This window comes from Pinus tabuliformis, chromosome 6, assembly GCF_031772625.1.
Source record: "Pinus tabuliformis cultivar Carrire ecotype Pingquan chromosome 6, CPIR1, whole genome shotgun sequence".
NCBI classification, from domain to species: domain Eukaryota; kingdom Viridiplantae; phylum Streptophyta; class Pinopsida; order Pinales; family Pinaceae; genus Pinus; species Pinus tabuliformis.
This window is the reverse complement of record NC_142292.1, coordinates 1,165,004,178-1,165,017,568: the sequence shown is the minus strand read 5'-3', so window position 1 is coordinate 1,165,017,568 and position 13,391 is coordinate 1,165,004,178.

Below are 13,391 nucleotides of genomic sequence, written 5' to 3'. Positions count from 1 at the left end.
AATCAAGTTGCAACCGAGAACCCTGGTCTGATTCCAATTGTTAGAAACTAAATCACTATTGTGGGGGGGACTATCGTGGGTGAATTAGTAGTGAAGACACTTATACACATTTTATCCAAATTGTTATTCTTTAAATAATGTATAAATTGAAACACATAAGCAAGGATTAGAGCATCAAACATAAGTAAAACTATGCAAACATTCAACACAAGAGACAAAAATATTTTTGATGGAAAACCATCATCGTACATCAAAAACCACACTTTTTGTTGTTTCCTTCCTCGATATATTTTATTAAGTTGATAAAAAAATTATACATGGACTAGCTTGTAACCATAATCCAGAAGACTTGGCTTCCTTTGCAATATACTGGCACCTATCAGTTAGGAAATATGTTTCTCTCGTGGAGCTATGGAAATATATCCATTGGAAGCCCCCATGATGAATTATCCTCACCCAACTCCCATTAGACTATCCAACTCCTATTCGATGGAGAATTTTTCTCCTTCTACTAAATATGTCGAATCACTGTCTACTCTAAAGCCTCGACACCTTCACTTCCTCCATGAAATCCACGTTCAACGCAAACTATATCTTAATATATTTTCAAACTAGGTTCCCAATCTGCTCAACTCAAACATCACAACAATAATATCTTCAAAGCATAATATCAAAAATCCAAAATAAAGTGAATCAACACAAACATTGCATGAAGTAATATGATAAATGCATAAAATGACCCTCTCTACGATAATAAATTTTCCCAAAAGCCATTGTTACAACCAACAAGACAAATAGAGAATAAAAAAGTTATTGTGAATCACCAAATAGATCTGTAATCAAACACTATTTCATCTCCTTGCTCACTGCACAAAATGTTGGCTAAAGCATACTCCTGCTATCTATTGCAACACTCGCAAACTTCTTCATAAAATATGATTCACAAATCACAGCTTGCACGCAATCCTCTAAGCTCAAACTTACTCAATACATAACATCCAACCATTTTTTTAACTCAATAGCAAACTATAATCATCAATATTGAATCCAATGCCAAGGTAAAATACTAAGGTAATACCAATACCAAATGAAAATACCAGGGTAATGTCGTGCAAGCCAAAAATACCAAATGTGAGTAGCATGGCAATACCAATACCAAGGGTACTTGTACCATGGAAATACCAATACCAAGGGTACCTATACAATGGCAATACCAATACTAAGGACACTTGTACCATGGTAATACCAATATTAAGAGAACATGTACAAATGTCAAAGAAACAAGCCAAGATACCATCAGTGAATACCATGTTCATACCAATACCAAGGGCACCTGAACAATGGTAATATCAATACGAGGGGCACCTATACCATGGTAATACCAATACCAAGTGCACTTGTACCATGGTAATACCAATACCAAGAGAACTTGTACCATGGTATTACCAATACCAAGTACACATATACCATGGCAATACCAATACCAAGGGCACCTATACCATGGTAATACCAATTAACTTCCATACCAAATACCATGAGAACCATCCTTGGTAACATTGTATAACCAAAAAATCATATGCATAACCAATGCATAGCCAAAAACCTCCAACACATGTGCCAACAACATCAAGCAATCAAGTAGTCTCCAATACCTGTAAAAAGATCTCAAACACATATAGAAATATCTCCAACGCTTCCAACTCTTGTAGAATAATCTCCAACACTTGTAGCAACATCTCCAAGACTTGAAACATCAACATCAAGTCATCCAACTACCTCCAAAACCTATAGAAGCACGTCCAATACATGTAGCAACATCAACCTATAATAAGCCATCATAACATCCCCTGCATCCATCTCTACTTAGCCTCCAAATCATACACTAAGTCATTCTGCAACTAAGTTGACACTAATGCCAACCAACAAGACAAACAAACGTCTGACCACTACTACAAGCCAACACTCATCACACTCATCATGAGGAGGACTACCAACATCATCAGATTAACATAAGGCACATGACAAGAAACACCATGTCCCTATTGAAATCAATGGCAACTCTACAATTCCAACACAATATTGACACCTCCAATAGTGCATATGGAATGTGTAGTTGCTTCTACATAATCTACAACCCAATGAGTAATAATTGTATATGGAAGAGTTTTTGGACATGCAACAATCTTATGCAAACTTGACCTTACCACATCATGCAAGGGGATCTCATGGATTGGCTAACTTGGTTCTATTTCTTCTAAACTTCCCTCTGCTTCTTCCTTGAGAAACTTATACATGCTCTACCAATGATGAATGCTTGTGTCTAACCTTGTAATAACAATATCAGAGAATAGGCTCACGTTGGGTTTTTTATTGTCCAAATCCTCCGCTACCAGTTGCTAAGGTATATGCAGTTTCTTGACCTATTTTCCCAAGACTTGAGCCCTCAAAAATCTTGGAGAGATTGAAGCCTAAGTACATAGAGAGGAACCAAACAAAATTACGAAACCAGTTTATTGCGAAAATTCTTATTGATAATTTAAAAAACCATCCATCATTTCATAATGTTTTAAAGTCAATGCAATTCAATAATCAAATGATGTGAATGACATATAGGGTGATGACCTAATCATTCGTGAATTTTCCAAGCTAAGTGTTAAAAAGACTGACTTTTACCCACAAAGGTTATTTTTGTTAATAATATTATTAGGCTTTAAGTCATGCTCGTCATATATTAATACTTTAACTAAATTTAATCTATGTCACAAGTTATTGGCAATGCTTATGTGACATTTAGTGAAAATATCACGATAGGATAGGAATTATATTTGAAAATGAAAATAAAAATTGGTTATGTGAACCTATTAGCTATGCTCCATCGGAAAAATCCACCGCCAATAAAACATTTACAAGGAGATGAATTCTAACCTCACTAAGCGGTAATGTGACAATGAAATACGTTATACTTTCATTTTGATTTGGCCAAATTGAATGGCATATCATAGTATCGTGCATGGCCATGTGGAGTACAGGTACCATGTGTAGTATTAAGCCACTTTCACTTAAAATATAATTAAGTTTTATTATTATTATATACTACCTCTACCAACTATACCTACATTTCACTTTCAATATTGGAGAATTTATAAATTTTCACACAATCAATAACTACATATGACTTCTTGCAATGCACCATAAATAAAGTCATATACAATGATTACCTACAGCTTCTTTCAATCCTCCATAAATAAAGTCATATCCAATTATTACCTATGCCTTCTTTCAATCCTCCATAAATAAATTCACATTTTCATAGTAGATTGTTATAATATAATAAATCCATATCTACTCATTGCGATCAACAACCACCATTTCCCATCATAACTCAATTTTCTTGAGGACTAACACTACCTAAAATAACACTTTCATCTGCACTCAATCACATGCAACAGTCTATGATCCTTGTGTATCAATTACCCCCGTTAGGGTTAGAGTGTGGGGAGTTAATATGCAAGACATATGTAAGATATGGTTTAAAAGAAAACAATTTTCAAAGGATTTATACTTTATTCTTTGTATCCAGGATTGTAATGCTTCCATTGGATTTTGTTGCATATAAAAGTATAGAAATAATTTTTAATCAAGAGTACGAAGCCTCCTATATACCTCAATGTTCATGATACTAATTTTCAGACTCCTTTATCATCGCCTTAGAAAAATGGTATCCTTCGCTCAAGAAAAATCACTAATTTGGCATGTTAAGGATTTTCTATCCTATTTCAATTCTTAGAGGGTAATATCAATGCTAATGATACCCATATAGCCAATAGGATAGAAAATCCTATTGGATAGAATAGGATAGAATTGAAATAGGATAGAAAATCGTTAGCAGGCCAAATTAGTGATTTTTCTTGAGCGAAGGGTACCATTTTCTAAGGCGATGATAAAGGAGTTTGAAAATTAGTATCATTAACATTGAGGTATATAGGAGGCTTGGTACTCTTGATTAAACATTATTTCTATACTGTTATATGCAACAAAATCCAATGGAAGCATTACTATATATATATATATATATATATATATATATATATATATATATATATATATATATATATATATATATATATATATATATATATATATATAGATGTGATGATGATGATGATGATGGTTAACATCCACTGAGACCAAATTGGTCTATCGGACCTATAATTTTCATTCTTAGTTTCTAATTATCTGGCTCCTCATCTTTCTTGGCGAGATTGGTGTTGTAGCTTTCTTTTTTTTCTCGACGGTCTTCCAAATTTCTTTATCTTGCATCTCCTTCATCTCTTATGATTCTTGGGACATTGGTGTCTTAGCTTCATGATCTATTGTGTTTGTCCTTTTGAAGATAGTCGAAGAAGAGGTTTGGTCTAGGAGATCCACTTTGCTGTTAAGTGAAGATTTATTTTGTGTGGCATTCGAACCCTCATAACTGTTGATGCTTGAGCAGCTGTCGAGTTCACTCTTTTATTTTTGGGTGGGGCTTTCCCCCTGTTTGTCTTGAGAATTGTTTCTTTCTTGCCGGATTTCTTGTGATTCAGAGTTTTCTCGAGAGTATTCTTCTTTGATGACAATTTAGTGTTCCTTTTGTGCTCCTTCCTACCATATATATATATATATATATATATATATATATATATATATATATATATATAGTGTGTGTGTGTGCGTGTGTTAACAAAAAGGCTCTAAATAGCCTCTAAATATAATTTAACTTGTTTTGTATTTTTTGGTTGACCTATTATTAGTCCAAGTTTTTTCCCAATTTTTGATGTTTTCGTCCAATTCATAGTTTTCAATTCCACTAGTTCGAAGAAAGGTTTTGTGGTGATAACATTGGTCACCACTTATTGAACCCATAAACCATATTTTAAAAATTATTGGATTTTCATGGCCATAGATACATTAACTAAACATTCAAATAACATTTCGAAGCTAGATGCCTTCCCACTAATCATTTTTATCAAAAACGATTCAGGTATAATCCCAGATAAATTTGGGTAGTTTATTAATATTCAAAATAAACAAATAGCCACTTGTAAAATTGATATTAATCCACTTGAAAAAATCAATTAAATAAAGGGTTAGTCTCATACTACTTACATATTCCTAGACTATTAAAATAGAAAGTGGATAATATTTCAATGAACCATCTCTCATTAAAAATGACCTTAAAATTTCATTTGTTTACTTGAAAAAAATAATTTTGATATTAAATATAAGTGTATTTTATTTTTCAATTGGAGATGCTTCAAGGTTGAACATTGTATATATGTCTCAATCTCTCAAAACCTATTCATAATCAGCCTCACTACTTTCTCCAAAATTAGTTGTTAATCATCTTGTAGGTCTAATTTACAACCAATCGCAATGATTGGCACTTTCACCTATATGAAACTAAGGAGAGAACAATACCAATTTCCTTTATTATTATTTTTCTAGGTAGAGAGATTTTAAAAGGTGTGACACCATAGAAGTCACAAAATAAGCCACATTATAAGAAAAATTATTACTTTTAAGTGACTAAGTTCTGGTAGCTAGTAGGAAGGCAGTTGCCTAAGTGTTATAGGTTGGTGACATGCATATGTTAGAACAATTGCATCTGCCTTCTTGCATTCTACCCTAGCCTGTTTTGAACCTCACGTCTAAAATGAAAATTATTTTAAAGATAACTTTTAGATCTTTATAGAAAAAAATCCAAGGTTAAGATAATATGTTAAACAAAACGAGTATAGAAACCTAGTTAGAAAAAAAAAATTACGGACACAATAATATGAAAACCTATATTATGCAACATATTTGCAATTGTTGTATTTGAAAGTATCGATGTTCCACGCAAACAAAAAAATGTTTATTAGTACAACTAACTATCATCTCTAAATATGTTCGTGCTCATGTTAATCTATTTTATTGTCTACGGGAATTACACTTCCCGTTTTTTTCTTGTATAAATAACTATTAGTTCTACTTCTCACCATGAATACTTTCAAACTTGTAAAAGCCAATAGCGCTAGATTATATTAATTATCCATTAAAAAATTGTTTACATCTTGAGGACACAATGAGATATCATAGTGCCATTAGTGCGTTTAGAAATTCACTTTCATTATGAGTTGCTTGTTCTAATTTCAAATTCATAATTGTTAGATAGAATCTAATTAGATAAAATCCAAACTAGATTTCAGTTTGGAAAAATTTTAAATTATAATTTATTATTAGATATATTAGACTTAGGAAACTGAAAAAATGTGAAAATTAAGAGTAAAACAAAAATGTTTTATGAAATGTTTTGAAAGTAGCTTTTTGCGCGTACTCAAGTTCTTCCAGATCTATATTTATAACTATTATATGTTTCCTATAAATTGAACTAAGCATTAAATTTATTTATAAATTTTAAAAAATGATAGTAAAAAGAGATAGTTGTATAATGTAATAATCAGACAACAAATATAGAACAAAGCATTAATGAAATAACATAGAGATGTAACTTTTATGTAAGTTATCATTGTCTTTAATGGTATATCTTCTATTTTCATCCATTTTTTTTCGTGGTTAGAAGATATGAGTAAGATCGTATACATAGAGACAATTTGAAAAAACTGAAAAATACATGGAAATCATATATAAATTTGGTAATAGAACTGTTAAAATTGCCTAAATTGGAAAATTGAAAAGAGAAAGTGTTATGTACAAGATGATTCATTTGGCCAATTCCCGTCGGTTCACAAAATTAGATTATTAAAAGTTCGTGATGGAATATTTGTGAGAGGATAAAGGCCCAAGAAGCAATTTGAACCATAATTATGGATCCCCCTCTCCCCCACGATCATTGTGAGCCATTAATTTTAACAAGAAACCACAATTGTTAGATTTGTGGGGACCCACACCAAGGTAGAGTATATATATACTAACGTTCAGGACCGTTGATTGTGATTGAGCAAGGCCGATATATTTCATTGGAGACGTAAATTTGTTTTATCATTTGCGCTAGTTGTTAAGACATCAAATCAAAGAGATCTCATTGGACCACAACTCTATTTTAAAACCATGTGCTAGTCGGAGCCTTATGTACATCATAACCTTCCTTTAAAAAGAAACTTATGTCATTAGATCTCAAAGGAACACTGCTGTAATAAAAGATGAAAATTTGACCCATCACTTAGTAACATGATGGCATTAACTTAATACAAAAACCCACAACATGTAGTAAATAAGTCGTAGGCATTCACGATAACTGAACTTATTAGGTTCTTAATTCTTTCTTTCTTGCATTCTGCACTCCTTATTTCATTTCCACAGTTAAATGAATTACCTCTCCATGCTAATTTCAATATCAAAACAAAGTAACAATCATACCATTCCAACCGTTAGGAAATACGTAAGATTTCCACAATAATTATTGTAGTTCATTAATAGTAACGAGTAATGTTTACGACTTTAAAACAAAATGCATAGCTTATGCATCATTGGAATCACATGAGTGTAGTAAAGAATGAACTACGTTATGATACTCCAGTATGAATGTGAAATATTTACGTGACATTGTTCAATACGTAAATTTGTCCAAATGTGACAAATATAGGTTTTTTAATAAAACTTGGTTATTTTTTTTAATCATTTCAAATGCATATTCTGTAAAAATTGTTTACTTCTTTTGCTACATGAATTGATGTCAATATTGAAATATCTAATAATTATAAAAGTATAGCCATTACGCATGAATTATGCTTTTCCTTTTTCAAGTATTTTAGTAACTATTGAAATAAATGAAAGTGGCACAACATATACACTTATTATGCATATCCCATATTGGAAATAGATATCTGATGAAACAAGTTCAATTTTGTTATTGCAAATGTTTTTGATTGCTATGACATTTATGTTTTTTATATGAAATTAAGTACTCCATGAAGATGACTTTTTTATGTTGAAACTGAGTTTTCCAAATTCATTATTTGATAGTGCAATATTTACATGTGTTTCTTGGATACAAAAAATCATAGTATTGAATAGATATTCAATACGTACAATGTCATTGACATGAGCATATGGACTTCATGTATTCAAATTTGAAATCATTAAAGTAATTGCATTTGCTATTGGCTTTTGTATATATTTTAGTTTCAGTGATCATATGAGTTCTTAAGGGTTTCATTTCTTCTAATATTTTGTTTTTCACATGGAAGTTCTTTTTGGTTAGTTTCCTAACAAGATATAATGATTCCATAGTTGTGACAATGTTGTGTACACTATTCGATGTGTCGATATACAACTCATATCAAATGCAAGCCCATCTAAAATTAAGCCCTGTGACCGATGTCTTATTATAGCACAAGTTAGTTGTATTGGAAATTGTTTCCACACTCTAATTTTAGAGCTACCATGAGATAACAATGTTTTTAAAATTAATAATATTGGGGTTGAATTTGGTGAGCTGACTTTTTCATATAGTTTGAGATACTTGTTTCATTGTAATTTAATAATTTCTGGATTCACAAAGTCTATTTAGACTACGCCAACACTTTTCTTATCTTTTTCATATTCCATTGACGTCATTAACAAGGCCATGCTCTACATTGTAGTTTCCCACATATAGCTCAACAAGGACAGTGCATTTAAGAATGTTTGGTGGCAACCACATTGTGAATCATATGGCACATAACCTATTTGCTTACTTTCATCTTCATTAATTGTATCTAAAACTTTTGGTTCTTCCTTTTCAGGTAACAACATTTTTTCTTTGTAATTATGTACATCCTTGTTCTTATAAAATAGGTATGGAAATAATGGATCTAAGGGAGCATACCTATAGCAATTATTGTTTATATATTCTATGTATTCATCAAAATATTGGTTCGCACACATTTTGTTGAGGATTCCAACAAATGTTTTGTCTTTTTAGCACATTTTCATATGCAATTCATAGAATTTTATTTTTTCCATCGAAAAATCATATGGTGTTTTCTCCCTTTCTGGGATTGGATATTCAAAAATTAGAGAATATTTAATAGGTTTCACTTGAAATAAGTCACCTTTGAATATTATTCCAACATATCCAAAATAAGCTAATGGAATACGTTTTATATCTCATAAATGTTTATCAATTTGATACAAGAATGTTGCACCTATCAAGGATGCTTCATAAATAAGCACTACACGAAGTTGTTCACAATGTTTTGTTAATATGTATAATTTTTTACTTTTAAGCAGAAAATATTCATATTTTTAAAAATAGAAAGGGGAATGCAAAATGCAACATTATACCTCCTATAATAAATGTTTCCTTCCTTGTATATGTTGTTACAATTCATTTTAAGTGAGTTAAGTCATATTTGAATATGTTGTTCTACATGTGTTAGAGATTGAAAGTTTACTTTTGCAGTAAGTGCCTTTCCAATACCTGCACCACCTATTACAATTACATATATTGCTTTATCTCGATTTTTTTTGTTTCCAATATTTATTTCACTATTTTTGCTTTCTCTATTTACTTGTCTCGTGATTTCATAGAATTCTATTTATTCTAATATATGTGCTTGTTTTACAATTTGGTAAGGTCTTTCAACTATTGATTTTTATTTTCTTACCTTTTGCAAATGTTCAAAATTTGCTTCGGTGTTATACTCTTGATTGAGTATTTCGATATATTTTTCTCGATCTGTAGGTATATCTATATCAAACATTTCTCTCTCTTTCATTTCAATTTTAGTTATTATGTTATCAGTATCAGTCCAAGATGTTATAGTTTTATTTATGAACTTTTTTTCATTGCATTTTATGACTTCTTTAAATGATAGATATGCATTTTTCCAAATCAAATGTTGTTCTTTTAAAGTGTTATTTTCAATATGTAATGGGATATACAACATTAATCATTATTTGTACTAGGTATTTGAGTCAATATGCTTATTGTATTTCACATGCCTTATAACATATGGTTTCTAGGTGCCTCTTCTCTTCTTTTCCTGTATTATATAGCATGTTACAAATTCTGCTAAGCATATATGTTCAATTTTTTCTTGTTATTTTACATAGTGATCAATGGTTGATAAACGTGATATGCTTTTTGAATCGTCCATTTCATGTTCTAGTTATTTTGGTCTCTTTAATACAAATTCCCGATCATCTATAGTTGAAGCATTAATAAATATACATTTTCTTAAGCTAGTGTTCAGTGGAAATGACAATACTATATACATTACTTATTGTGCAAACATTTGTTGCAATTTCAATAAATATTTTCCAAGTCTTGCAATTGTTTTCTATGACATTACCATCACTTTTTTGTCAATCATTCCATATACATTTAAACACTGACACCATTTTCTTTTATCTTTTTTTTTCATGTATGAATTAGAATAATTGGTTGTAGTGTATGAGTCAAGGAAAAAATGAGCATTAGTATTTGCACCCGAGATTAATGGCATATGTTGGGAAAAGATATTAGTTCATATTTCTGTTGGCTCCCTTTTCAATAGAATTGTACTTTGCTTCAGAGTACATTGAATTGCATGGATGTAGTCACTTTCTATTATACCTAATTTGTCAATAAAACCATGAAATATATATATTTCATCATGTTCCATATTTTCTAGTGCATCAAATATTGACTTTTCATTTTCTTTTATAGTTGCATTGTTGAATTCCATAGGATCAAGTATTTGTGTTTTTCAAATAGGTGGAATTAGAATTTTGAATTTGCAATGCATTTACTTATTTTTCGTACAAGTTTTTGAATGAAAATGGTGTCAAATACTTTTCAGATTTGCAGGAAGTATACTTTAATCACAACACAAGTATTTGGAAAAGAATTTTTCAATTTCAATGTTTCTACTTGTTCCATAGATAAGATCATTTTTATCCATAGCAATGCATGTTCATGTTGGCTTCCTTAATATTGAAATTTTGTTACAAAAATATAGTCAATGACCTCACCAAACTACTTGGATTCATTAAATATTATTTGGCATAGAGCATTCATCCCATTTTCTTAAAATCACACGTAAGTAATGGGGTTATTTCTAATCAAGCTATCAATATCATTTTCTTCTAGTTGGTTTTTAGTTGAGATTTTTTTCTCTTGCTTTATTTGTTGCAAAGCCTTTACTAAAGGCTCCAAAAGATGATCAACATTGCTAAACGATGCAAAGAAAGTTGGTAGACCTAATTTTTGAATCACTGCATATAATTTCTTCTGCAAATGCAAAAACTAGTCCGGTGATGTTTGTATTATTTTAAGATCCATATAGCTAATTTTAAATTTTAGAATGCAATTCAAATTTTATTTTGTCCTAACATCTTTAGCTATTAGAGAAACATCTCTCTTAAACTTATTATTATTTCATAATAGTGAAAATGGACAATTTTGTTTTAACAAATACATTTGCAACTAAGAAATATTGCATAGATGTAATCAATTTTGTCTCAGGAAAAAACCAGGAAATGATGAACACTTAAATGCATTTTTTGTTAGGTTGCATTCGAAATGGATCAACAAGATTTAATTGACATATTTTTTCCACCATTACTCATTCAATCAATGTCAACAATAACCATGTTTCCAAGGAATATGATATATATGTATGTCTGGAGTTATATCACTTTTTTTGTTTTATATATATACTTGCATATGTCTCCTCCCAATATTGCAAATAACATAGTTCAATTTTTTTTAAATTAAAAGGTGGATCCTGTAGAACCTCCTCAAATGAACATATGCTTTAAGTGGACTTACCATGACACAAATTATATTGATCTTGACTTTTCTTGCAAGGTAATTCGTTAACTTCGAACATTTTTAGTATTAATCCTCCCGTGATGTGATACTACCATTGTAGAGGCATGCATATAGGTATTGATTCCCTATATGGATTTCACAAGATATTAAGTGTTTGCATAAAAATAATTGATAAGGTTGGTATGTTGTATTAAACTTTGTCTTCAATTCACTAAACTTGTAACTTAAACCAAAATTTAATATTTCAAAGTCTCTAGACCATGCCGAACTTTTATGCAATATTGAATCCTACATCGCAACTTGTTGGAGGTTTATTCATTAAATACTATGCTTATAATGTGTCCCATCACCAATGGTCAAAAATTCGTACAATTTTAATCAATGGCTTAGAATTATTGGGTTTAGTTGGAGTAACTACTACCCCTACCTCTTTGTCACACCAGTTCCATTTGCATTTTGTTGTTGTTTGAAATCGAGCTTTGCAACCTCTGCCTTTCTCTGCTATGTTCTTGAAAATTCCTTGGCTTCATGATGGTGATTCCTTACATATCTTGGGGCATGTTAGGCTACCATAGCTTGCTAATGGATTTTTGTGGTGGCCACACATTTTTTGGCTTCTCTAGGTGATGATTTCACTTCCTATTTCTCTTAACCATTTGCCAATATTATTTTCGACAATAAATTTTATGACCTTATTTATGGCATCTATTTTCTGCAATTATAATATTTATGTTTCTCATTTGGACATGATTTTCTTAGAGATTTCTCTTCCAAGTGACTACAGTAGACAAAATGGTAATTCTAGAGCTAGGTTCCTCTGGTCTCAAATGATGTTAGCACCATTTATAATTATACATATAATATGTAATAGTACTCCTGGATAACCCTAAGTTGGATTTTCTCTTTTCCTTTTCCATTTGCAAGTCTCAGTGTTGAATTAGGAATTTTACTATGGCTTCAAGAATCAATAACACAATCTACGCTCTGTGCAATAGGTGAGATTCTCCATCAGATTTATTTTACCCTTTTTTTCCAAATTAAGGGTTTATAAATTTTCATGTCCCTTTTCACATTCTTTTTAGGGTTTTAATGTAACTCCTTTCCATTGCAAGTTCAAATTTCTCTTCTAAAACCCATAGGTGGATTTTTTATTTTAAAGGCCTTTACATCCATGGACTCTGTGCTCGGCTTACATTGAACCAAGTTCTTATGTAGAATTTTTGTTTAAGCTCAAGGGTACTCAACCATGAGGCCAAGGCCCTTTTCTAGAGTTTCTTGACTTAGGGTTTTAATGTCATCACTTAAAAAAAAATATTTCAATGAGGCCTCTATTTAGTTTAGATATTAAAGAAATTTTGGTGACATATTGTGAGTACTTTGAGTCATGTACCATTTGGGGATTGCAGCCAGTCGACCTTGGTAATATCATTTTCTAATAGGGCTTGTATAAGTAATTTCATTTGAAATTTTGTTTTGTGTTTGTCTCGTTCTGTTGTAGTTGTAATATTTATTTATTTACACATGTTACTCTTTGTTATGGAATATTATTCTAGAATTACTGGCGTGAACTATCATGGGACCTTTCTTTTCTTTCTCAGACTTAGAAAAC